The 22,145-nt window shown below is 43.1% G+C and overlaps 1 long non-coding RNA gene across 1 annotated transcript; it reads right to left on the reverse strand.

Annotated features, from left to right (window-relative positions):
* Window positions 1–1,588: 1,588 nt before the first annotated feature.
* On the reverse strand, window positions 1,589–21,289 carry LOC140633150 (uncharacterized). Its single transcript, XR_012030743.1, has 3 exons — window positions 21,090–21,289; window positions 5,204–5,313; window positions 1,589–1,988 (listed from the first exon to the last, which is right to left on the reverse strand). It is a non-coding gene; the product is annotated as an uncharacterized lncRNA (long non-coding RNA).
* Between the last annotated feature and the right edge of the window lie 856 nt (window positions 21,290–22,145).

Below are 22,145 nucleotides of genomic sequence, written 5' to 3' on the forward strand. Positions count from 1 at the left end.
AACTAAAATACAGCCAATGGAATGAGAGAAGAGATTTACAGATGACTAACCTGATAAAGGGCAAATATCCAAAATATATAAAGAACTTCTATAATTCAACATAAAAAAGACAAATAATACAATTAAAAATGGACAGAAGACATGAACAGATATTTCTCTAAAGACGTACAGATGGCCAATAGACACATGAAAAGATACTCAAATCACTCACCATCAGGAAAATGCAAATCAAAAGTATAATAAGATACCACCTCATATCTGTCAAAATGGCTAACATCAACAACAAAAGAAACAAGTGTTGACAAAGATATGGAAAAAAAAGAACCTTCTTGCATTGTTGGTGAGAATGCAAACTGGTGCAGCCACTATGGAAAACAGTATGGAGGTTCCTCAAAAAATTAAAAATAGAACTACTAGGACACCTGGGTGGCTCAGTCAGTTAAGCATCTGCCTTTGGCTCAGGCATTATCTCAGGGTCCTGGGATTGATCTCCGCATTGGGATCCCTGTTCTGCAAGAAGTCTGCTTCTCCATCTCCTCCTCCCCCTGTTTGTGTTCTCTCTGTCTCTCTCTTTCTCTTTGTCAAATAAATGGATGGTATCTTTAACAACAACAACAACAAGGAACTACTATCTGATCCAGTAATCGCACTACTGGGTATTTACCCAAAGAATAGAAAATAATAATTCAAAGAGATATACGCACCCCTTTTATAGCAGCATTATTTACAATAGCCAAATTATAGAAGCAGCCCAAGTGCCCATCGATAGGTGAACGGATAAAGAAGTGGTATATATATACACAATGGATTATTACTCAGCCATAAACAAGAATGAAATCTTGCCATTTGCAACAGCATGGATAGGTCAAGAGAGTATAATACTAAGTGAAATTAATCAGAGAAGGACAAATGCCATATGATTACACTCATATGTAAAATTTAAGAAACAAACCAAATTAACAGAAATAAGGAGACCAATCAAAAAACAGTATCTTAAGTATAGAGAACAAATGGATAGTTATGAGAGCAGAGGTAGGGTGGAGGGATGGGCGAAATAGGAAGGGGATTAAGAGTACACTTATCTTCTTTTTTTTTAAAGATTTATTTATTTATTTATTTATTCATGAAAGACAGGGAAGGAGAGAGAGGCAGAGACACAGGCAGAGGGAGAAGCAGGCTCCATGCAGGGAGCCTGACATGGGACTCGATTCCAGGTCTCCAGGTTCACACCCCGGGCTGAAGGCGGGGCTAAACCGCTGAGCCACTGGGGCTCCACAAGAGTACACTTATCTTGACGAACACTGAGAAATGCCCAGAATTATTGAATCACTATATACTGTACACATGAAACTACTATAACACTGTATGTTAAGCATACTGGAATTAAAATTTTTAAAATAAACATTAAAACAAAAAAATTAAAAATGAATAAATAGATAAATAAATATAAAACAAAAAAAGTCCATATAGAAGCAAAGAATGTTAAATCTATCTATAAACACAAAACATCTTTCCATTTATTTAGTCCTTCTTTAATGGCATTCCACAAAGGCTTAAAATGTTTTCATTAAAAGCTTGTTTATTTTGGAAGATTTTTCTCTCATTCCTTTATACTTTTGCTGGTACTATAAATGACATCTTTTTTCAAAATTTTATTTTTTAATTACTTCTACTGATGTATAGAAATGTAATTGGTATTTCTGCATTAATTTTATATTCAGCAACCTAGCCAAACTCTCTTTATTGATTTTCATGATTTTTCTATAGATCCTTTTAGGTTTTCTATGAAGACAACCATTTCATCAATAAATACTAAGTTTTATTTTTTTCTTCTAATCTTCATGTGGGAGACACAAATGAAAAGTACTTGAAGTTATAATCAGAAAATGTTGAGATTTGTTCGGTTTAAAGTGTGAGAGAAAGGGAAGAATGAAGAGTATTTCTTTTCCCAGGTTCTACGAATAGTGGCAGTGTCTCCACCTTGAAGGCTACAAAAAGAAAATGCCTTAAATTAAACAAAAACAAATTATATACAGAGACCAGTAAATTAGATTTGTTCTAACCAATATAGAATTAAGAACCTATATAGAGTGGAATCATGTTCTTAGCATCCAGCTTTTGCAAATGATATTGATGTTGTCAACATCCTAAAGGTGATTGCACAGTACAACATCTATAAAATGTAGCCATGTAGATTTTTCCAGAATCTTTAGAAAATATATTATCATCACCACACTACAATAGGTATCCTTCTATTTTTTTTTAATTTTTTAATTTAATTTCAATTTGCCAACATATAGTGTAACACCCAGTGCTCATCCCATCACGTGCTCTCCTTAGTGCCTGTCACCCAGTTACCCCATCCCCCTACCCTACAGGTATCATTTTAAAACTTAACCAAATCACTTCAGTCAGCTTAGGAATTGTGACTTATAGTGTTGTAATATATTCATTATTGAGATTATACATATTTGGAGATATTTAACTTTCAATGGTGAAAAACTACCCTCCACGAAAAGCTAAAAGATTAATGGGGCTCAGGGAAAGGGGATCAATCTTAGATTAGTGAATATATGCTGTTGGGAGGGAGGGGGTACTGCCCTTGACAGGACTGTAGCAATATTCTTAGCAGATATTTGGAAATGTTCCTTAAAGCAGAGCATGATTTGTCTAGTGAATTGGGGAAATGCAGAAGCGGAACATGGTCTTTCCATCTAAAACTTGAGGATGTAAAGATCTGGACTAGGAAATTTGAGGTTTGGGTGCCTGGCTGGCTCTGTCAGTGGAGCATTCAACTCGTGATCTTGGGGCGGTAAATGTGAGCCCTATATTGGGTATAGAGATTATTCAAAAACAAAATCTTTTCTTTTTTTTTTTTTTTTTAGATTTTATTTATTAGACAGAGAGAGGAAGAGGGAGAAGCAGGCTCCATGCAGGGAGTCTGACATGGGACTCGATTCTGTGTCTCCAGGATCACGCCCTGGGCCGAAGTCAGCGCTAAACCACTGAGCCACCTGGGCTGCCCTCAAAAACAAAATCTTAAAAAAAGAGAGAGAGAAAAAGAAAATTTGAAATCTGTCTGTACTTAGGTATCCTTAGACACAAAGGAACCTAAAATAAATCAAAGATAAATACTTTATATTTTTAACAAAAAAACTTGACAGAACTAAAACTTATAAAAATTATGTGGTAAGAAAATCTGTTCTTGTTTTTTTCAAAGTATCTACATTTACAAAGAGTCTATTACGTTTGCAAAAAGAAAACTGCTGAAGAATCTTTTATTAAAGTTAGCCAGAAATCTTCGACCAAGATCGTTATTTGAAAAACTAAAATAGTTGATCTGCTTTCTCTTGGGAGAGATCTGTCTAAAATAGTTTGCAGGATAACAATGGGTCTTGGGATATGACAATTCCATGGCATATTTTTCCACATATTGAAATGAGATTCAGATTTCACATTTGCATTGTCTGAGAAGCCTAGTCAAATGGAGAAGTTGTCCAAAAGAAAAGGGGCTTCATCTAATTCCATAAGGATCATTTGTACTAACTCAGCTAAATTTGAGATAGATACAAATTATATAGATGTATTTTCCCATGTTAATCATAAAACATTTTCCATCAGGAAAGTAAGTGCATGAGGAGAGGTTGGGGAGGGGCAAAGGGGAAGAGAAACTTAGGGAGGCTCCTCACCCAGCATAGAACCCCTCTTAGGGCTCGATCTTATGACCCTGAGATCATGACCTGAGATGAAATACAGAGTCGGAGGCTTAACTGACTGAGCCACCCAGGTGCCCCAGAAAAATAAGATTTTTAAAAGAATGTAATTGTAACTTTGGCTTTCTACTAATATAATTGAGTAATGAGTCCACAAATAACCAATTTCTCAGTTACCTGAGAGGTTGTATGAGATGATTATTAAGGTCTCTTGTAAGAGTCTATGGCTCTAAAACTAAGAGCTCTTTGTAAGGAATTGATGCAACCTAAAATTACTCCTAATAAAGGGCTCTGTTTGATTCTATGTCCTCTTCATGTGTGCTGCTGAATTAACAGTCTGAAGACCTCAGAACAAAAAGATGGTCATGTACTTAGCAAAATTTCACTACTTCTTGCAATCCTCTTCTTCATTACAAAAAGACTGACCAACCTGTGGGAATGGTGACAGCTGGAGCATGATTAGCGGGGAGGACAGAGGGCTTGGAGATGGCAGGAAATCAGATGGAAAAGGTGGAGGGTAGAGCTTTATCACACAAGGGGCTTTATTTTTTTTTTTAATTTTTTATTTATTTATGATCATCACAGAGAGAGAGAGAGAGAGAGAGGCAGAGACACAGGCAGAGGGAGAAGCAGGCTCCATGCACCGGGAGCCTGATGTGGGATTCGATCCTGGGTCTCCAGGATCGCGCCCTGGGCCAAAGGCAGGCGCCAAACCGCTGCGCCACCCAGGGATCCCACACAAGGGGCTTTTAATGCTGCAAATTAACAGTTCAAAATTGAACTGAAAAAGATTCCTTAAGCAAACTCAACAGAATACAGTAGCAAACTAAGAATTGCTCTTAATTTTCCTTTGCCTGAGCAAGAAAACTTAGACATATCCAATTGAAAAGGAGACTTATGAAAAAAAAGGATAGATAACTCAGCACAGGCTGCAATTTGTAGTTACCTAACATGTTTTTATCTCTTTAGTGGTAAGTCTGTACCTCTCTAAACACAGTATCATTTACGTATATCTGATAGCTTTAAAGAGATAAAATTGTTCCGGAGAATTAGGAAGGCTACATAAAAACTCAGATTTATAATTTTATGGCCTGGGTAATTCTGTGTCATGTTACTTACTTCTGAAAAATGGTTTTTAAACTGACCCACAGAAAAAAAACTGAGTATGAATACATTTTTATATAAAAATCATAATAAGCTGAGGTTGTCCTTAAGAGAAAATAGAAATTTAGGATTCTCCTTAGGGTAATATTTCTATTCTCCAATCTTAATTGTTTTTTGCATGTAAATGAATTTAGACCCTTTGGCATAAGCAATAAGAGCACTGAATAATGTATGCTTTAAAAAGAACAAAATAAAAGTTTTCTTTATGTGTGAAGAAGTCTGATATAAAATATGTTGACTTTTTAGAAGAGCATTAGAGGGAAGTAAGTCTAGCGAGACTGATAAAAAACAGTGAAAATATGAGGCTTGAAGTCCAGTTGTATTACCATGAAAGAGTGACAGTACAGACTTCGGAGTCAGACTGACTGGGTTTGATTTTGCCTTCGTCACGATCATGCACAAGCTAATGAACTTCTATGGGACTCTGTCAGCTCATCTGTAAAATAGGAATATAGGACAATCAGTATATGGTTTCACTCATACGGAGAATAAAAGAAATAGTGAAAGGGATTATAGGGGAAAGGAGGGAAACTGGGTGGGAAAAATCAGAGAGGATGACAAAACACAAAAGACTACTAACTCTGGGAAACAAACAAGGGGTAGTAGAAGGGGAGGTAGGTAGGGGGATGCGGTGACTGGGTGATGGGCACTGAGGGGGGCACTTGATGGGACAAGCACTGGGTATTATACTGTATGTTGGCAAATGGAACCCCAATAAGAATATATATATATATATATATATATATATATATATATATGAATATAAATAAATGCCTACAACACAGGATTGTGGTCCAGATCAAGTGACTCAGTAAACCACTTAGAGTATTGCCTGCACAGGTACAAGCATGGGTCATTCATCGGTTCATTCACTCATCAACATGAATGAGCACGACTACGTGTTGGGCACTGTTTTCGGTACTGTAAGCACATCAGTGAACAGAGTAAATCAAAATCCCTGCCCCTGTGGAGCTTGCATTCAAGTGAGGACCAGACAGAGTCTGATACGTTTTGAAGGTAGAGAGCTCAGTACGGGTTAGCTACGAGCATGATGATAGGCATCATTCCAGAGCCCTGTATTGACTGAGCTTAATGAACATAATAAAGCATCTGAATCTGAGGAAACACTCAGTTCCGGGTCCCCTCAGAGAGTTCGACTCCTCAGGAGCAGGTGAAGGAAGCCTGTACACCAAAGGCACCGCCACCCTGGGTTTGTGGAATATTCTCAGGGCTCAGATCGCCATGCTCCTTGTTTTTCAAAATAAGACAACCTGCTCACTCTGCGCTCCCTTGTGTCATCGTGTCATCCCAAGCTCATTCCACCTCGTTACTTCACATTACATCCAGGCACTTGACTATGTTTTTGTGTTTGGTTGTTTTTCCACTGCTTTCTGGATTTCTGTCAGCAATCCAGTTTTACAAATTGCTTGGCTGAGATTTGTATTTGTCGTCTTCCTTTGAAACTGTGATTCACAGTGTACACCCTTTAAACAGAATCTGCTCAGCCCATGAGACTAAAAAGCTTGTTTCAAAAACAAATTGCAGAACAGGCTGCCTACCCGGGGTTTTCGCGCAGCATGCTCAAATGGTCAAATATAATTAAGAGACTACACTCAAGATCTCTATTTTTTAAATTAGCCAAAATGTTTTTAGATGCTGATCAGATGGTGATGTCATTTCACACCTCCAGGGTGCTGGAGACAAATCCAGTCAGCTGAGAAAACAAACTTCAAATTAGAGAAGATGTTGGCCATCTTCGAAGGAGCCTGAGAATTTGTGTAAGCTGCATTCAGATTGGACTTTTTGATTCAATATGAAAAAAGTGACGATCACAGCAGGTCCTCGGTTCATAAACTTTTAACTTAGGGACATTTAACAGAACTTAGGGACATTTAACAGAACTTAGGGACATTTAACAGAACTTAGGGACATTTCTTCTTGTCCCGTCCTCTCATGTGTAGGATGGGGCGATAGTAGCATTTACTTCTTGGTGTTATTTCAGGGGTTAAATAAGGTAATATATGTAAATGCTCTGTGCCACACACAACCAGGGTTGGCTACAATTGTTCTTTGTCATATACCCTATGCTCTGTGCTCTTGCCCGAGGGGAAAGTAGGGTTACAATATCAGTGACCCTGAGCACTGGCAGAGTTGTAAGAACCTCAGTCTTTTGTAGATCATTCTCCAGGGTTCAGAGAAACCCGCAGGAGTGGCATGGATCTATTCGAGAAGAAAACCCTAGGGTGCTAGCCCCTGAAGCTATCTTGGAGGACTGCTGAGTCTGCAAACGCTCTGACAAGGGCTGCACCACCCTCCCAACCACCTTGGGCCTCAGGCCTCCACTCCTCCACTCCTCCAGGGTCCTTCACCAGCCTGTTCTACAATGTCCTCAGGAGGCATGTGTGAGGCAAGCCTTTCATTTTTCCAGCTGCTGCACCAGCAGGAATCCATGGGGAAATGTGGGCTCACCATGGGGAGCACATCCTCCGCTGCCAGGGGCCTTTCCTCTCACTGTCGACCATTCCCTAAGCTATCTGCCTAGAATTCTTCAGTCCCTTATGCATATAGGCCCTGGTGCATATGCTCAACCCATCCTCCGAAATCCGCGAAAAATTCAAATTTTTAAACAGAGATTACTTCTCGACATTCTGGGAAGTGAGAACAAGGTGGACATGGGCCACAGATCTAGCCTGGCCACAGGCAACCCCCTCGCTTCCCTGTTCCTCAGTTCCCCTCTTTTCATTGGGAGTAGGCGTAGCCCCCTTGCAGGGTCGCAGTCAGGACGCACTAACCCACGGGCAATAGTTTGCTCAGTGCCGGGACAAAGGTCAGCTCTGGGCTCCTGCCCACGCCTGTCCCAGGCCCCACACTCAGAACCCTGCTTCCAGCATATCATCCAACTCCAAGCAGATGTTCCTCAAGCACAATCCTCGGCAAAACATGTCCTCCTTCCTCCCCCAGGTCCAGCATCACAGGGTCCTGCCACTGCTAGTTGGGAAACACCTCCAGAATCTCTCTCCGCCTCCATCCATCTCCACTACCGGCCTTTCCCTAGGCCCTAGCAGGTGGCCCGAAGCACTGCAAGAGCATCAGACACCCACAAGTGTCACCCCTTTGGCTCACTATCCCTTCCGGCTGTGCAGAGTCATGCCCTGACCCCTCACTCAACGACTTGTTCCATAAGCCTCTGAGGCCTGATCCTTGGTGGTTCTTTTGGAAAAGAGTTATTAGCCTCCCTCTGGGTCTCCTAACTCTCACCTCCTACTCAGCCCTGAAGAGGATGGCTGAGCAGGTGGGTCTAACCAGCTGAAAAGAGAAGATACCATGCCCTGTCACCCCGAGCTTCTCGCCCATCTATTCAAACACTGAGGGCCTTTGCTGACTGTTGACCCTTTGCACATGATATACCATTTTTGTAGAATGGCCTTTTCTATTGTTTTCATCTTGTCAAGCTTCTATTCAGCCATCAAGAAATAATATACCTGCTCAGGGAAGCCTTTCCAGCCTCCCCAGATCTGGTTTACAGCTCACCTCACCATATATGGATACCATACAATTCCCCTACCTAAATTCCTCAATACCACATCTTACTCATCTTTGACAACCAATTCCTGGAAATTACACAGTAAATTCTCTGTAAATATGTAATGAATGAACAAATGAACGAAAGCTGGGGTTTTCATGCTCCCCTTAGGGATAAGTCACAGTTCCAAGACCTACTATTCAGGAAAAGTAGAAAATAGTTCTTTTCCAAGGGCAAATTCCCAAGGATGTGAAATGATTTTTCAGGTAAATTTCATACTGATTACCCAAACTATGAGAAAGTTTCCTTGGTTCTCTATTTGGTTTTGTGTGTGGGGACCAAGTCCTCGGGCACCTGACAAGAAGGGCCAGCTATGCAACTTTGGAAGGTCGTTGTATAATGTGAATCTAGACCTCTGGGCCAACTCAGTAAAATGCAAAAGTGCCTGCTATTTTAGAACTTCAGTGAAACAAACTGAGAACAAATCTCTGGGGAAATGGAGAATAATTTCTAGCCGCGGCCCTTCTTAGTAAGACACTGCAGAGAAAGAGGTTTTAAACATCATGTCGATTAGTAAACGATTAATATCATTTATTCAATCTATTCAATAATAGATTAATGTTTAATTTATTTAATGCTTCCAAGAAGAAAAGGGGAACCATCCCTTATGATTCCATTCAGGAGCCCCCAGGCCTGGGCTTCTCCGTCCTTCTCTGTCTGCTGCAGTGGATCTCACACAGAATTGGAGCTGGGGAGTCTCACTGGAGAGAAGGAAGACACAGAGCTCCGGGGGCCCCTGAAGTAGACGGGGCCGGAGTAGGGGTGTGTGAAGGTGCTCATGGGGACAGAAGTTGAAATCATCACAACGTCAATGGCAGGATATTCTCCTTTATCTGAAATGTTAAGTATTTACCACTATCCAAATAGTGTGTGTTTAGGGTCTCGGAAAATCCAATTTCTCCAACAGATAAAAACCAAACAGGACACAGATACATGAAAGACTTCCGAAGCAGACCCCTTATCCTATTTTCAAAATAAAGAGCACCACACTCGAGTTGGTGCAGAGGGCAAACACGACTCCGGCTGCCTCTGAATGCAACTGGCTTCTCACGGGTGTGGCAGGGCCTGCCTGCTGTGTGTACATGTCCCGAGAGGCACCAGCCTGCTCCCTGAAACCCAAAGCCACACAATGTCAACACACTACTCCTGTAAGTATTTGCTCCAGAGAAAACATCGTAATGCCTCTACAACTAATTTTCTAGCAGGCGGTAAGATGAAAAGAAGAATTAATGCGCATATTAAAAGATTTCTTATAAAAGCCATCCATCGCTGGGCTGCCTTTGTCGAAACACTTTAATGGCTTTTCCCTGCTGGCCTCCCCTCTGTCCTCCTCCCACCCAGCTTTGCTAATAAAAAGCATTCTAAGTCTTTAGCTCTGCTGGCAAGGAGAATTAAATTGCTATTTGCCACCTGGTGTTGTCTTACTTAACGTATTTCCAAATTGTCCTTAAATCTCCCTTTGGAATTCTGAGTATAAATACTAAAAATAAGGAAAGGGAATGAGAGGACAGAGAGAGCGAATTTGCGTAATTTCTGTTAGCTTTTGTTGTAACAGGCTCTAGTCTGTGTTTTCCTCTTTGCTTTTTATCTTCTGCTCATCTCATTTAGCTTCTCTTCACATTCATCTTCCCATCTTTTTTTATTCTCCAGAATTTTATTCAAAGAAAAACATTTTTTTCCTCATGGCAAGATTATATTCACACTCAGAAAAGGATGGCCTGAGTGTTTCTTTTCTTTTTCTTTTTTCTTTTTTTTTTAAGATTTTATTTATTTATGAGAGAGAACAAGCAAGGGGGGTGGTGGGAGGAGAAGAAGCAGAGTCCTTGCTGAGTCGGGAGCCCAAGGCAGGGCCAGACATGGGTCTCGATTATGACCTGAACCGCAGGCAGTCGCTTAACCCACTAAGCCACCAAGATGCCCCTGATCTGAATGTTTCTAATTGATTTTGATACCAGAAGTTCTGAAATCCTGCCCATGGTAACCCTTCTTTAAAAATCTTCAGGGTTCCTTTTCTCCTTTTCACTCATTTATTCAGTAAAAATATGTTAAAAATCTACTCCTGCCTGGTACTGTGCTCTCTTCTTTTTCCACTATTTCCTGACTTACTTTCTTTTTAGTTCAATTAGCAACTGCCAGGAGTGAGTAAAGTAATAAAATTCAAGAACTCCCACAACTGAGCAAAAGTCCACTCTTTGCAACTGCAAGATAGCCTTCCCTCTGTAGTTTTCAGTAGTATAATAAAATGACGAATTTTAATTAGCAAAACACTCTAGAAGGCTTATCAAATAACAAATTTTTAATTTCTATTGAAGTGAATTATTTTTCAGGGGCAGGGCAGAGTCATCCTCCATAACCATTTAAAGTATGTTCACATTCTAAATGGGGTTTCTATTTATTCTCTGAGGCCCTTTGGAAACTACATTTCATTTGCTATAATAGCAACTTCCTGACCTTTAACAAGAAACAAGGAAAAAAGTCAGTGGACAAACCAGTAACTACTGCAGAATCCATTTTAGGGCCCCTTAGGGAATTTATTATCAGAAAGAAAGGATAATCAGACCCATGGATGAAAAGAAACCATAATAAAGGCCACACTTCACTGACGGATGGTCTGCCCATGGGAATGAACCCAGCCATGGACTTAACTACCAGGGAGATAAACAGTAGTTTCCAAATGAAGAACTGGACAGGCTTCCGGTTCGGAAGGAATCTCTCTGACATGTTTGAACCCATCCTGTTAAAGAGAGGTTTAAGATGTTTAGAATTCAGATGACTTTATTCAACTCAGCAGGAGAAGGTCTGCATTAGTGCAGATTTAAGTGCAGTGTCATTTCTGCACTTCTCCCCAGAGGGCAAATTGGTATCCCTCTAGCTACAGATGATTGGGAGAGAAGAGTTCTGAATTTTGCTGCTCGTGGAAAACCAAAGAGAAGGCCTGAGTGTTGAGAAACTAATAAACGCTTGGGGGCATTTGAGGCTTATTGCAAGGAGCAGGGAAATGTTAAAAAGGTAATTAACATCTGTATTCTAAGCAGCAGCGAGTACAGGTTAGAACAGATGGCTCCAGAAACCATAAAAATAGCCTGAGATAGTTCCTAGATGGAAGAAAACGCTTTAATACAGGTGAGCCACAAGATGCTCTAGTAAATAGTTCATTAATGTTTTCTCCTATTGGTGCTTTCACTGGGTAGTTTGGGCATTCATAAGACGGCACCTCATATATTGTTACCTAAATGAATTGTTTCTTTTTGGAAAAGTACCTGTGAATGTGATAAGTGGTGATTCTTCGCATCTCCATCCCTGCATCTGGAAGTTAAGCCTATTCTCTGTCAGGAACTATTGATACAACAGCCCAGCTACCTGTCCAAAAGCTACAGAGTGCACAGCATGTCTTGTAGGAATACTGTGTCTTTCACTGTGAAAATCTCACCTTACACAATCGGCTGTTGGTAAAACTTAAGAGAACAGGCATCAGCTCATCTAGGAAAGTCAATTCAGAATGTGTCAGCAGAAATGCAACAGGAAAGGGCCCATGCAGTCAAGTAAGACAGTTATGTAAAAGCTGGTAGAACAGCTTGCTTTCAAAAGGCTAAATTCTGAACAGCAAAGAACACACTGACTCTGTGGACCTTTCAAAAAAGCTGACCATTATGCACTTTAGAAGCACCCGGAATTCTAAATAGAGATGAGGAGAGAAGGGGCAGAGTGCTGAGAGCAACCATTCATCCAGCTCCGCTCTGGGATTTTCTCTGCCTGACAAGAGAGCTCCACGGGAGGATTTTTGAGTTTGCAGTAAGACAGAATGACATTAAAAAAAAAAACCAAAAAAAAAACCTGAATCAAAACAAACAAAAAAACCTTTATTATCATTTAAGACAGTTATCTAAGTGTGTTCAATCCTCATTTCAAGTTCAATGCCTCAAGGTAAGTTGGTGGGGACGGGTGACTTGGGGACCCTACTTCTCAACCATCTTGCCCCGACCCCCAAGTCCAATGCCTCAAGTTGGTTACTTTCCTGTGTCGGCAGAAGTCTTGTCCCAAGCGCTTTCTGTCACCAGATTCTTCAATGACAGTCGACGACGACATTTGTATTTACAAACAAATACAGAGAATGATAAGGCCTGGATTGAAAAATTTGATAACTAGGAGATTTCTGTCTAGGAAATTCTCTAGGATGACAGCAACTAACATGCAATTTAGATAGAGTAAATTCCCAAATGATATATTGCCGCCGCTAGGACTCCATCCACTTCTTAACCTGCTAAAACATATGATGATGTACAGATGCCATTTTATTTATACCTTTGATTATTCCTCAACTTTTCAAATTTGGTTTGCAATGCGGTCATGATAGCAACAGGCAGATGTCAGTGTGCTATTTAATAGAAGAAAGATTTAATGGTAATTAGCAAGCAATAGTTCTTTACCAAGTGATACTGAACATTTTTATAAGTTTTGGAAAATGAAAGATGATAATGGTGAAAAAATAATGTAATTCAAGAACGAGTGAAAAAACCCAGGATGGTGTCAGTTATCCCTGACACTACTATTTCTTTGTAGTTTCCGCAGAGCCTTCACAAGGAAGTGATACTACTTCTTGAAGTATGACAAGGTGTTAGGAGACTAGAGTAAGATAAGAAGACACTCTAGTGGCAGATGTAGCCTAGGGACATGGTCATCAGGACAGACTCCTGGAGAACAGTCCTCTGTCTCTCTGCTGGGGGCACTGGTCTCCCCGGGTGCACAGTCACCCCACAAGAGGGAGAAACAATGTTATATTACAAACAAAGAAATTGGGCTTCAGAGACTTGAGGTGATTCAGCCAAGATAAAAAATTATCAAGCAATGAAGTGGGATTGGAGAGGAGCACTCAGTGTCACACTCCATGACCTCACCTCACACAGGGCAGGAGTAAGGGTTGTGGGTGACTGACTTTTCTCAGATGTTGCTTGTTTGCTATAAGCAAAAATGAGAATAAAAGAATATGAAGAGGGCAAAGCAAAAGGAAAAGAAATAAACAGTAGTTTCCAAATGAAGAACTTCTTTCCCTCCCAAACCTTTAAAAAAGTAAGTTTTATGGCAGTTTGACCATATCATCTTCTATTCTCTGGGGAAGAGGAAGAGGGGGCTCATTGTGTTTGAGTTAGGAAATGAGTGTTGTTCGATCTGGATTTTCAGAATGTCCTGATTCTACTCAAGGAACATGCTGAGGTGACATGGAAAGAGTATCAGAAAGTTGACAAGATTTAGTGACGTGATCAATTTCATAATCTGTAGAATTAACCTTCACCACACTCAATGTAGTGGATGGTTTTATAGCCTTGTATTTACAATTGTTAGATCTCTTTATTTTGTTTTTAGGTGTTTAAAGTAATAAGAAGATGAAATACAACAACATATAATGTATGCAATACAGGAAAGAGACCGAGGGTGAGGTTGTGTATTCACTGTTAGGGGAAAAAGCCCACCTATTATGAAGAACTGTAAAAGAAAACAGCAAAACCATTCATGTGGGAGTAGTGCTAGACCAGTCACCAAGGATATTTAAAACTACAAAGAGCAACATGGCAGGTGGTGTCCCGAGGGACATGGCCCTGGGAAGGCAGCAGGTTGATGGATCCCAGTAAACAGCCCCCAGCTCTACCCTCGACCGTAGCGTTACATAAACTCCACTCACGGAGAAGATGGTATAATTTAGGTTGCCTATTTAGGTCAATGACTTTTTAAAATGCCATTTTCAAATTTGACCAACTTTAGCAAGTAGAACTTTCAGAGAGAGGGGGGAGAATATTTTTGTTTCCTTTTCACATCAAAGCAAATGCACGTGTAATGTTAATGAAATTCAGCAAGTGAGAGAGTCAGAGATTGTGAGACACTGGGTCTTCCCAAAGCTCATCCTTTGGGAAGCAAGAGCCCTGCCTACGCCTTCAAGAAAGGAAAGGCATTGCGGAGGAGACGGGTCTGTGAACTCAAGAAGGAGAGCCAATGACATGCATGTAGGAGAAGGTGACCTTGCTGACCCAGAGAGGTGGAATCCGGGGTGAAACGCCAGCAGAGAGGACCCACAGGGAGTACGAGCATCTTGATTCTTTTAAATGAAAGGAAATTCTTTAAGCTAATTGATGTCATACCAACGAAGTCACATTGCCAGCAGAGATCACTAACAATTCCTAAACATTAGGAAAGGGCTACTCTTCACAAATATCCAGAATTCATCCACTCCCCATCTCTGCTGTCACCTCCCTGGTCTAAGCAACCTGCATCCCTTACCTATCCTGAAATCATAGCTGCACATGACCCCATCTCTTGCCACACCCCATCCTCATTCTGCTTCTTTGCTCCTTCTCTGACTTGACTCATTCCCAGGGCCTTTGCACTTATCATTCCCCCTTCCTGGACTGTTACTCGGCACGATACTAGACCTGTCCCCTAACTCCCTCGAATCTAGCAAAAATGTTGCCCTCTGAGTCAGCCCTCCTTGGCCATCCGTGGGTAATGTTGAAACCCCTGCAGTCAAGTCCCTGTCCTCCTCCCTGCTTTATTAGCCCATAGTTCTTAGCTTTAAATCTATTTGCTTTGTTGCATTACCTCCCATACAATAGTGGCACATAGTGGGCACTCCATACATATTTGTTGAGTGAATAAATGATTGAATGAAAACACGAATGATGGCAGATAAAGAAAAAGTATTCTTAAGACTTATATCATGATCGAGCTATAGAGGTTAGAACAAGGAGACAATTATAGGAGTAAAAGTGAGCCTACATATAAATAACATACCTCACAAAGCATATGAATAGTATATGCAATCAATATACATATATAACTTATGTATATATTTTTAAACACAACAAACAGGGAATACATCAACAAAGATGAGGATAATGTTTACAAAGACTAGGTATTTTTCTTTTTTTTTTTTAAGATTTTATTTATTTATTCATGATAGTCACAGAGAGGGAGAGAGAGAGGCAGAGACACAGGCAGAGCAAGAAGCAGGCTCCATGCACCGGGAGCCCGACGTGGGATTCGATCCCGGGTCTCCAGGATCGCGCCCTGGGCCAAAGGCAGGCGCCAAACCGCTGCGCCACCCAGGGATCCCCAAACACTAGGTATTTTTCAAAAGTAAATAATGTTTCCTAAAGAAATTATAGCATGATAAAGTAGAATAATAAAAAAGTACACATTCTAAGAGCCCATATTAAAACAGACTAAAGTACAAAATAAATCTGAAGAGAAACTGAGCCTTTGAGCAGAGATGGGTGCAGCTAAACAGCCGTGTTCCCATTTGGCCAGTCCCTAGGAATGCCAGTCCCTGGAGGATAGGACAGCCTCAGATGAGAAGGACGAGACGTGTCTGTGTTTATATAGACAGCCTTGGACAAACTCGGGAGATCATAATAAGAGCCTATGTAGCAATTTATGGTTTGAAAAGAAGCATATGCAGTATTTCTCTAGGTGGCTCTTTTCAAATGTATATGATTTAAATGAAGAATCATATACAATAATTCTTTTGATCCTCAAAGAACACTGTGAGGTCTACAGGTATAAAAAACCGGCTTTCAGAGCAAAGACTTGACTTGGGTCACCAAGCATCATCAACCACCAACCTGTGCCACTAGCCTGGGCCCCCTGCCTCCCAAATCTGTGCTTTGCCTGAAATGCCTTCCCTTCCTTCCCCGGGAAGATCATCTTTCCCCAGAACATCCAGGGCTGGGGCTTGGCTCCCTCCTCAGCCCTGCTGGTACCGTACATAACCACTACAGCTGCTCTCAATGGGGCATGTTCTGCCATTACTAGGCACTCTGCTCTGCTATGCATACAGGATCCATGGAATCCGACAAGTTTTTGAGGCCCACAGGTACTATTATATCACCATGGACAGATAAGGACACTGAGGTTCAGAGAGAGGTAAAGAAGCTTGTTCAAGGTCACTCGGCCAGTAAGTGACTGGGTAAGGGATACTGCATCAACTTGCTCTGCTTTGGCAGCACCATACCCTTTCTCTCCCATTAAAATTTGCCTGTCTTCATTCTTTCTAATAATATTTATTGAGCACCTTCTATTGTTCTAGGTGCTATAGATACAGCAGAGCATAAAATACTGCCCCTGTTCTCATGGAGCTCACGTTCTAATGGGGGGTGGGGAGGAGATTAAACAAACAAAAATATGGAATAGGTGATAAATGCTAAAAAGATAACCAAAGTATAATGAGGGCATAGAGAGTCAGGCCGGGGGTGCTATGTTAAACAGGGTGGTCTAAGAAGGTGTTTGAGAAGCCTAAAGTCATTAAGATAAAACCTAACATCAAAAAATTGGAAGCCAAGTAACTTGTGCAGAAGGAATACACAGAAAACTTGAGGTGGTTTGGTTAGAGTATAATTAGGGGAGGGTGTGCATAAAGTAGATTTTTCTGGTTTTCAGAAATTGTAATTTTTTTTGATGTGCTATTTCAATTTTTAGTAGCAAATGTATGTAGAGGATCTTATTAAAATTGAGACTTATTTGGGGAACCCTGGGTGGCGCAGCGGTTTAGCGCCTGCCTTTGGCCCAGGGCGCGATCCTGGAGACCCGGGATCGAATCCCACGTTGGGCTCCTGGTGCATGGAGCCTGCTTCTCCCTCTGCCTATGTCTCTGCCTCTCTCTCTCTCTCTCTCTCTCTGACTATCATAAATAAATAAAAAAATTTAAAAAAAAAAATTGAGACTTATTTGAAAAAAGAAAAAAAAAAAAAAAACCCTCGGTGAGGGTCAGAGTCCACCAGAGATCTGTTACATCAGGGAGGAGGTCGTGCAACCACTTCAGGCACTTCAGGCAGAAGTCTCTAGGTCTGAAAACCTTGAGGGGAGGGGAGGGAGGCAGTGAGGTTGAAGCCTGAGGAGGGGGTGGGAAGGATGGGCAGAGAGGAGGTTAAAGAGACCACCAGGAATCTGGCCAACTCTGGCCCTATCAGGTAGACAAAGACTTCTTCCACTCCAAGACATACCGAGGAGGCTTGAAGAGGAGGGCTGTCAACCACCCTGGGCCTCAAGACCTCTCTGGTGGCCAGGCAGAAAGCAAACTGCTGGTCCACTGAGGGGGCCACTGAAAAACTCAGGTCTGGGAGCCGGTGGGCAGTCGGAAAGGAGAACTGGAGCAAGAGATGTTTCCTTGAGGAGTAGAGCCAACAGCACTTCTGCCAGATTGAGAGGAGGAGAGGTCAGGGAGGTCTTGGCCTGAGCATCCAGCTCAACCTCAGCTGCACTTGGATCACCTGGGAGGGATTCAGGAATCTGATGTCTACACCACACCACAGACAAACTAATTAGAAACTCTGAGGGGAGACCAGGTGTCCAATTTTTTTTAAAAGATTTATTTATGTATTTCAGAGAGAGAGAGAGAAAAAATGAGCTGGGGAGAGAGGTAGAGGGAGAGAATGCGTGAATTGGGAGCCTGACACCTGGCTCCATCCCTAGACCCCAAGATCAAGACCTGAGTCAAATCAAGAGCTGGCCACTCAACCACCTGAGCCACCCTGGTGCCCCCAGCTGTCAAATTTTAAAGCTCTCTGGGCGATTTCAACGTGCAGCCATGGATGAGACCCACAAAGGATGGAGATGTGTAAGATGGGAGAAGCAGCTGACTTCCAACCCATTTCTTCAGGACACTGGTCCCAGTTAGAAAACTGATAAATACATCCTTTAGTATTGTAATGGCCCTTAACAGGTTACTGATGCCATGTGGCTTAGGAAAGCTGAAGTTGAGCAGTTGCTTTTTCAGACAGCGCTTTCCCCTAAAGTAACTACTGATTCTTCCAGCTGCCTGCCATCCCTCTTTCCTCTCTTGCCCATTAGAATTTGATCCATCTCTCAGGGAATTTAGCATTCACACAGTATGTATTTACTGGGATTCAGGACTCACCTCCTCTACCTGTCTGTAGGTGCCAGAGGTTCCGTGGATGCATTTGGTGAATGAATGAAGGACTCAGGGTCCTGTGTATTGGTAGCCCCTTGGGATCACTTGACCTGAGAAAGAGGTTCCCAGAAGTTCCTCCCAAGGAAGAGAGTGGTGTTGGCACAACCTTAGCGGGCTGTTGGAGCTGAGGAGGACCCTGATTTGTGCCCACTCTGCGGAAGGTAACAGTTAACCGATCAGGGTTAAATTATAGCACAGGCCTGGTCAGAAAGGAATAGATTTTAACAATGGACGAAAATGTGTTTTATGAAAAGAGCCAAAAGCAGAATATGGCAGTAGAAACTATACGAAGATGGAATTAAACTCAGCACAAAGAATTGTCTGTTAAAGTCTAGCCAAACGTTTGTACAATAACAGCTGCTAGAAAGCAGGGGATGTTGTAGGAGGGTTTCTACTGTGGTTGGAAATAGGGTAGCCCAGGGCCCCCTCTGCCAGACTGAGCTGGGTCTTAGGGTGCGAGGAACTGGCAAAGTCCCCAGAACCGGAGCTGGTTGGTCACCTTGGCTGGAAAGCTGAACCGCTGAACCAAAGATTTGTAGCAAAGCTTAGTATTCAGTAGGTGCTCAGTAAATATCTGTCAAATGAATCAGATTCTAAGATTTTAGGAATTTCATCCGCTTGTAATTAGTGAACAAAATTTATTTTTTTTGTGTGTGTGGGGAAAGCTTATTTGTTAATAAATTCCATCTGACTAAAATGGAAATCATGGGAAGGTTATAAAGGAGTCTCACAAATTAAAAGTGGGAGCAGGGAAGCCTGAGAGGAGTGGGACCCAGATGGGAAAAACTTTGGAAGTAAGGTCAAAGTCATCCCCCTTGGCCTTCCCCCTCCTTCCTCTCCTCCTCTGTCTCAGGGGCAAGCGTGGCCTTTCTTATCTCTTCCTGCCGTTCTGGAAGGAACGTTGTGGCAACGCCCAAAAAAGGTCTAAGCCCCAAGTTAGCATAACCTGTCAGTTTTGCTCATCATAGCAAATTAACTGAGACCCTCAATTCACAATCCTGAGGAGCAGCAGCTGACTGGCCAGGTGCATCAGGTGCTCACCTCTGAGCCCCTGCGATTAGAAGGGAGGGGCAAGCTCCTGTGCAAGGGGGGGGGGGGGTGGCCATCCCTTCAAGACTGTGGAAGTTTCTTCACATTTAGAATAATGGTTACTTCAGATGGGAAGGGCTGGGGAGTGGTAGGGGTACACAGGTAGGTTCCACAGGTAGGTTCCACATCAGTTTTGGTTTACATCTTAAAATCTACAGTGGGGGGCAGCCCCGGTGGTGCAGCGGTTTGGCACCGCCTGCAGCCCAGGGCGTGATCCTGGAGACCCGGGATCGAGTCTCATGTCGGGCTCCCTGCGTGGAGCCTGCTTCTCCCTCTGCCTGTGTCTCTGCCTCTCTCTCTCTAGCTGTGTCTCTATGAATAAATAAAATCGTAAAAAAAATATCTACGGTGGGTTTCCCAGTGTTCGTTATATTATTTTTTTTTTCTTACCACTTCGAATGTCTGAGATCTTTTTGAAAGTTTCAAAATAAAAAGGAGCTTGGGATCCCTGGGTGGCGCAGCGGTTTGGCGCCTGCCTTTGGCCCAGGGCGCGATCCTGGAGACCCGGGATCGAATCCCACGTCGGGCTCCCGGTGCATGGAGCCTGCTTCTCCCTCTGCCTGTGTCTCTGCCTCTCTCTCTCTCTCTCTCTCTGTGTGCCTATCATAAATAAATAAAATTAAAAAAAAATAAAAAGGAGCTCTTTAAATTAAAAAGAAGCAATGCATAAAATTGCATGTATATGAACACAACAACTGATGGTCGGCGTTTAATAAGATTGTTATGTAACCTCCTATTAATCCTTTGGTTGTCAAACTCGTGTCCTAGTTTACTGATAGGCACAGTTTTATTCAGGATTTGGTGATTCATCAGTCATTCAACAGGTGTGGATTGAACGCCCACCCTCAGCCAGGAGCAGTGGGAAGCCCCGGCTCCTCCAGGAGAGGGCCTGAAGGTGAATCAGGCATTCAGACGTAGCTAGGCAACGCTTGGAATGGAATTCTAGTTTTTTAAATCTAAAATGAACTTCTATTTATAAGTTTCCCACAGTTTCTATCTAGGAAAATTCCAGTTGCTCAGGAGAACATGGTCTCTGTGCCGGAGACCATCACAGCAGTCCCGCCGCCCTTCTGGTACTGGGAGAGGTGGCCCCAGCGGCTGCAGGCGGGGAAGGAAGGACGCGGTGGTGTGCGTGTGCGTGTGCGTGAGTGTGGGGGTGTGAGGGGTGTGAGGGGTGTGCCAGACAGAAAGAAGCCCTTTCCTAGTTCCCGCCGGGGAGGCGCGCTGACTCCAGTGCAGACTGGGACTTCCTGGGGGGGCAGGGAGGAGGCCCTGAGCGGGCGCGGGGCGGGGCGGGGCGGGGCGCCCGGAGGGCAGCGGCGGGCCGGGCCTCGGGGTGCGAGCGGGAGGGAGGGAGGGAGGGGCCCTGGAGCGTCTCGGCGCAGCCTCGGCACAGCCCAGCTCTTCGGCACCTCGCACGCCGCACCTGCGGGTGGCGCTGGGCCGCGGGCCGCGGGGCGGGTGTGGGCCCCCGGGGGCCCGGAGTGTGGGCCCCGCCTGGCACCCCTCCCGCCGCGCCTCCCACCCACCGAGGGGCCCGAGGGCACTGGCCACGGCCCCCCACAGCCTCGGGGCCGGCTCTTACCAACGGGAAGCAACACCAGGGCCGGCCCCCAAAGTAACGAGAGGCTCTGGATCACTCTTGTTAAGGCGTCTGGGAGCAGGACTGGCCTCTTTAGGTGGAGTGAATCTCGGAGGTTACCGGACAGTCTGACTGGGGCACAACCCCCCGCAACCCCAGGAAGGGAGGAGGCTTCTTGGAAGGCTGGCAGGTGGAACCTGGAGCCAGTGCTGACACGAACAATAAAGCTCCGTGACTTAATTTTCACCCCAAGCTGGTGAAGCAGGTCGTACCAGTTACACACCGAAATGGGAAAATAATTTCAGATTGTGATCAGTGCGGTGGCTATACAACCCAGGTTAAAATGAAAGAGAATAGTGCAGAGTTTGGGTTGGATTTGGAGAAGAGGGGGTCAGAAGCCTCTCTAAAAATGTGGTATTTCAATAAAGCCTGAAGAAATCAGTGGTGTGGGTGGAACAGAGGCTGGGAGAGGAGAGCTTTCTGTATGATGAAAAGGCATGTGCAAAGGTCGAGGACATCATTTACTGCACCTGGGAACCCAAAATAAAGTGAGTATGGGCCTGGAATAGTGAGTCAGGAGAAACTAGCTCCAAGGGGACCAGGCCAATGTAGAGCCCCACATGTATGATGGCAAGATTTATTGTTGTTGGGATGCCTGGGTGGCTCAGTGGTTGAGCGTCTGCCTTCAGCTCAGATCCTAACCCCAGGGTCCTGGGATCGGGCAGGGAGCCTGCTTCTCCCTCTGCCTGTGTCTCTGCCTCTCTCTCTGTGTCTCTCCTGAATAAATAAACAAAATCTAACAACAACAACAAACAAAATGCCCAGGCTGTTGTGCGAATAAGGCCAAGGATCAGATTACCTGGCTTCAAAACCCGGTTCTACCACCTACTAACTGTATGACCATGGGTGAGCTACTTCTCTGCGCCTTGGCTTTATCAACTCCAAAATGCAAATAAAAATGGTACCCATTTTACTGGATTATTATGAGGATTGAAAGACATAACATTTTTTTAAAAGATTTTATTTATTTATTCATGATAGAGAAAGAGAGAGAGAAGC

The sequence above is a fragment of the Canis lupus genome, chromosome 5 (assembly GCF_048164855.1).
Source record: "Canis lupus baileyi chromosome 5, mCanLup2.hap1, whole genome shotgun sequence".
In the NCBI taxonomy this organism is placed as follows: Eukaryota; Metazoa; Chordata; class Mammalia; order Carnivora; family Canidae; genus Canis; species Canis lupus.